Raw genomic sequence first — 6,000 nt, 5'->3', positions numbered from 1 at the left:
CTAATCAAAATGCCATCTCTGGATATGGGATGATTTGTACTTTACGTATTTAGGTTTTTTTTTTTTAACAATAAACATATCATTCTTAAGATAATAGAGTAATTGCTAAGAAAGCTCTGAAATGTTCAAGTAAGATTTATGTGGAGCCCGTATGATGGATCGGCTTTCTTGCATGATGTTTTCAGTGGTTACATTGCTTCATCTGAGAGACAGCCTGACCCTGCTGTAACCACAATGGGACAGGCCAAGCAGGGGCACGTGAGATGGTGATAGCTTAGGAAAATAGATAACCTGTCTCAGAAGTGCCCAAACTTCTATCTTCTGCTGAGGTTGCTGACTGCCCAGACCCAGAGCTCACCTGCTAAAAGGGTACTCACTCTCAGACAGAGCCTTTACTCCAGGCAGAAATGTATGAACAACTCTAGAGTTTTATTATGTATCTATATCCTGGTTGATCATGTGAGGGCTCCAGGTAAGCATGGGACATCTTTGACGGATCCATGATAACAAAATCTTTGCATCCAGAAGTTCAATTTTAGGGCTGCCTTTTTGACTGGCATATGTGAGCTCATCCTTATTCTGTTTATATTCTGAAGATTTGTCTCGTGGGCACTTGCCAGTGTGGGCATTAGCAAATGAATCTGAAACACCCAGGCTTCATTGGCCTGTGAAATAGTTCAAGAAACATGCTAAATTTCCACATGGTCTCTCAAGAAAGCTTATCAAATTGTGCAGAAGCAGAACATTTGAGCCTTGGGGCCCTCTAGATTGGAAGCCCTGGTATTGTCCTGATCAGACAGTGTTTCCCTGGGTTCATTCTTAAGAATCTAGAGCAGTCAATTTTTGAAAAATGACACAATTCTCATACCTCTGACCCTTGACATCCCACTGCAGAGGATTAAGCTAACTAGAGAGATCACTGGATGGATCACGAAGCCAATACCTCCTGTCCTCACCAAGCCACTGAGGTGTGCTGATGGAGTGACTTAATGGACCACTTTTGCCCCAACATTGAATGCCCTCACAGTGCTTGATATTCCCATTTATGCTGCAAATGTCTTTGCCTCTATTTCTGCCCCTTAACCTTGACCCCTCAGCCCTCCTGCTCTGGTATCTTTGGTATTTTTGGATGCTCAGTGTAGAGGAGTGCTCTTTACAGTGGTGAGCAATGGTGTGAGTAGGTGGCGAGCAGCGAGCCTCTGCTGACTATTGACTGTTCCTCCCCTTGTTGCCAGCACCCAATTCCTGGCTCTGTGTTGCTAACTGCTAACATTCCTCTCCCATGGCCAGGAGCTCAGAAGCTGCTTCAGATGGAGAGGATGCCAACTTGGGTTCCTGGTGACTACATTATCCTCAGGATGTCAGGCTGGATCATGGTCAGGTCAAGGTGCTGAGTGGCAGGCAGTCAACGGACAGCAACTATAGTATTCATCCTTCAAATTTCTGGTATTTCCAAGTACAGGAGCATCAGGCAGAAGAGCACTTGCTGCATCTCAAGTTCAGTTTTTCATGTAACCAGAGGCAGGGAGCCCAGAGAGTGAGGACAGAGCCCAGCTAGATCAGGGCCTAGGGCTCTCTCACCATATGTCCCCTATACCTTCTGAATATTTCTGGTTCTTTTCAAGGGCATCTGCCAAAGGCCTCCAAGAGCCCAGGCCAGCTGAGGTGCAAAGCATGGGAAACGTGAGGCAAGGAGCTTCCATGTGCCAAGATCTTGAGCACTGCATCCTGCCTTCCTCCTGTGCTCCATCCTCTGTCCTCTATTTCCCTGTGACCCCTTTCCTGACTAGTTTCCCTCTCCTTACCTCTGCTGTCCAGTTCAGACCATCATCCTGGCAGGGCAGTTATAACAACCTCCTCACTGATTCCCTGCTGATGCTTCTGGCTGACATAGTAGCCTGAGTGATTCTTTAAAAATGCAAATCCAGCTCCTTCTTGTCAGTCAGGTCTCAGCCTAATGTCACCTTTTCAGAAAGTCTCCTATTGATCACTCCAAAGTCTCAGTGCCATCATCTGTTTTATTACCTCCATTTCTCTCATCTCTGACATTATCTGGGAATTTTTTGTTTGTTTGTTTACTGCTTTACTGTCTGTCTCCCCCATTAGAATGTAAGCACCAAGAAGACAGAGAATCTGTCTTGTTTCCCACTTTTCTCCAGTGCCCAGGACAGTGCCTGATATAGTAAGAAGTAGGTGCTCAATAAGTATTTATTGAATGAATCAATCAGTCCATCTGTTCCTCTGTCTATCTTTCAGAAGAGCTCACATTCCAGTCATTGGGATGCTTGGCAGTCCTAAGAATGACCCGAGTGCTGAGTGGAGAAGAGAGAGCCTCTCCTTGGTAGTAAGCAAGGCATGAGCCTCCTATGACCAAGGGAGATGGGGAAAGGGCCTCTTGGCAGGGTGACAGCCAGCCAGTAGGCCATGTGTCTCTTTAAAAGCAGCAGGAAGCCAGGCTCTGAGATAAGAATCGTGACTGCCAGTGTGATACAAGTGGGGAGAGGACCAGAGGGTGTAGAGGGGAGGCTGTTCCATGGGGATGCCCAGACCTCTGTGGCTGGCCAGGCAACACCACATGCTTCCTGTGGGAACAAGGAGAGGAGATCCCCTCTGACGGCCCTGGAGCTGGGGCTGCCCCAGGTTTCTCACCCTTGTCTATACTGTGGAGGCTACTGTCTCTGTTTGTCATTAATGGACGCTTGGGGCTTGCCTTAGGGAAAGTGTTGGACCTGTCTGCTCTCTGCCCCAGCTCCCTGTGCTCTTCTGTGTTTTAGTCTCTCTGTTTGGTAAAATGGCTCCACTACACTGGTGATTGTGAAGAGTCTGGGATGTCTGAGAAGAGGGTCTCAGTGCAAACTGGGGGCTGGAGGAGCAAGGAAGAGTGAGGCTCTGGAAGATTGAGATATGAGGTATGAGAGGCAGCCTTGGGGTAGAAGATGGGCCAGGCAAGGCTTGAGCTAAGTGCCCTGAGGCAAGCATGGGGCAGACACTTAGAGGCGACAGTACCTAGCTAGCCTCCTGATTCTAAATAACAAAGACCTGGCATTCCTCTCAGTATCTTACCCTGACTAGTTCATGCCAAATGGCAGGAAGGGTAATGGAAGAACACCTGGCAAGAAGTCTCTGAGATGATTCAAGTCTCATTTCTGCCACTCTGGCTGTGTGACTGTGGACAAGTTACTTTCTTCTTGAAATTGCAGTTACACCAGAGGGTCATGGTCTTTCTCTCACGTGACTGTGGTGAGGATTAAAGAAATGATGTCATTTCAGTGACTCTTCAGCTTCCCTCTCCTACCAGGATCCTCTTCTGGTGTGGGGGTGGTAGAGGATCAGTGGACACAAACTGAAGAAGCCAAGAAACCGCTGTCCTGACTCAGTGGCTTGCCTCACCCTAACCTCTGGCCCAGATTCTGGAGGCCTTAGTCAAGGGGTGGGGGTCAGAGCTGGGGTTTTCCTGTAGGTCCCATGGCACAGAAGCATTATAGTTCTCTGGAAAGCCCTCAAAATGAGTAGAGATAGCCCTGCTGGAGAAGGGCTCAGAACTGCCAAAAGAGACGGGTGGACCAGTTTGACCCACCCCCTGGGGAAACCCAGGCATGAGCTGGCACCTGGACCTGAGCATGGTTCCTGTCCATCCTGCTCCAACAAGGCTCTGAGGAAAGCTTGGGAAGGGAGGCTGGAGTGACCCACAGGTCAAGGGCTGCTCTCATGTAAATCCTGCTCAACATCCAGCCTATCTAAAGATCCCAGTCCCCAGTCCCTAAACTATCCTCTATCACACACATCACCATCGTCCCCCCAACCCTACCTACCCCAAGGCCCCTGCCAACATATGCCACCCCACCCTGCACTGACTGTTTTCTCCAGGATCATGGTTTTTTTCTGACCATTTGGTGCTCCCTGCCTCCATGATGTCACCATTCCCAGCTCCCTCCTCTGTGACTAATCCTTACTAGCCTCTTCTGCAGCTGCCTCCTTCTCTGCCCACCTTCTAGGTTTGCAGGTTCCTTGGTACTTGGTTCTCTGTCTCTTCAGCTACCCTAAATGTCTCAAACTTGTGGTCTAAAGGCAAAATCAGGGCCTGTACCTCCAACCAGGGTTCCTGCCTTTTTTTTTTTTTTAACATGCTACCACATAAATAGCGCCTCAGACTCATGGTATTCCCAGATATACTTCTGCATGCTCTTCTTTGGGGAATAATTCCTTAATTATGGAGCCACCCTAACTATGAGCTATTGGGCCTAGAATTCTTCCATCTGGCTTCAGCCTTCACCCCAGTATCAGCTCATCCCTGTCATGCCTTTCACCAGGCCTCCTGCAATGAATGAAGGGCTCTTTGTAAGGCATCCTGTCAGAGGCATGTTCTTCCCTGCAATTTGCCACCTGGCAAATGATTACTCCTCCTCCTCCCTTCCTTGTCCTCCTCCTCCCCCTGCTCTGCTCCCTCCCTTCAAAAACTGCCCTGGAACTACCTGTCCAAGGAATTATACCTGACTGCCCCACTGCCTAACCTAGATGGGGCTAATTCTGTTCATTGCCTGATAGATGCCCGTCATACCTGATGGCTGAGGCACAGTGAATACTCAGTGTTAGGGAGGTAAGGTGGACTCTGAAGTTGTGTGTTCTGAGGAATTGGTTTTTGACTTACAATGAGAACAGCAGAACGAGGCCCTTTCCTGAATTTATGTGTCCCAATAGGAAAGAGGCTTATAAACTAAAGCAATAAAATCTATCATGGGGAACTCACATGTAATGACAGATAAGTGTGAGGGAATAAAGGCATGGCTCTGTTCCCCATCTTGGTAAAACTCTGAAGAACCAACCATCCCAGAAGATTTCCTCAGGCTCAGCTGGAATCTTTGTTGGGGCTGCATGGCAGCTCAGCTTCCCTCTGCCTACCAACCTCTCTTTTCCCAAGAGCTCTCCCTAATAAAGGTCCTGCATGCTGATCTTTGACCCAGAGCCTGCTTCCCAGAGCACCTAATCTATGGTGTTTGGTTCTAGGAGTGATTTTTGTTAATTAGGTGCCAAGATAAGATTTTGGAACTGGATTACCCATCTGGCTGCCATTGAGGACCCAGCCCTTCTCTGAGGACAATGGAATTGGTTAACTATTGCTAAGCTTGACTGACTTAGAAAAAAGATAATGAAAAGATTACAGTGATTAATTGGCATTTGAACGCTAAGTATAAAGAAAGAGCTCCCATCTCTTTCAGTGGAAGAGAAGGAAAAAGCTGATAACCAGGACTTACTTGCAAAGTATGAAACTCCATTTGAAGGTTAAACTCCCAATCAAGACAGGTCTTCTATCTTAAGGTTCATACCTGGGATCTCTGTTGCACCTGAAAATATTGAATCTTCAGATTACCCTGAACCCTCTGAGCCTACATAAGTGGCGCATTCAATCCTAGTAAGAGTTGGGGATTCCAACTCTTTCCTAACTAAAAATGATGCAGAGTCCTCTGTCCTGCAAGACATGTTCTCTCATTCTCCCAGGATCTACTCCCACCTCCACTTTTGGCCATTAGGCCAGTAATTAGGGTTAAGTCACAACATAACCTGGCCAGAGATGTGCAGGACCAGGACCTGCTAAGGGGGGAAAGGATCTATACCTCAAAACAAATGCAGGAGCTGGCTAACAAGTATTAACAGGAGTTGGGAGAGTATACACAGGATTGGGTTCTGGATCAAGAGGTATGGAACAGAAATTTGGAAAAAAGAGGTTATGGATATGGGATCACTTTCCAAGGATATAGTATTTAAAACTGTGGCAAGGACCCCAGGAGATGGTACAAATGCACCATTAGAATGGCTCCTAGAAGCATGGGAAAATAGTGAGATGTGCCTGAATTGCTGTGACAGACTGTGGAGGAAGTGGGCGTACAGAGGAGATATACTAAGCAAGGTTGGAAAACGCACCCAAGGGCCCATAAGATACCAAAACAATAAAGAATATGCTGGAAAGACGGGCACCAGCATCAATAAGAAGTCAAGTTGTGG

The sequence above is a fragment of the Pteropus vampyrus genome, unplaced genomic scaffold (genome assembly GCF_000151845.1).
Source record: "Pteropus vampyrus isolate Shadow unplaced genomic scaffold, Pvam_2.0 Scaffold74, whole genome shotgun sequence".
Taxonomy (NCBI): domain Eukaryota; kingdom Metazoa; phylum Chordata; class Mammalia; order Chiroptera; family Pteropodidae; genus Pteropus; species Pteropus vampyrus.
Note: the sequence above shows the minus strand (reverse complement) of the source record.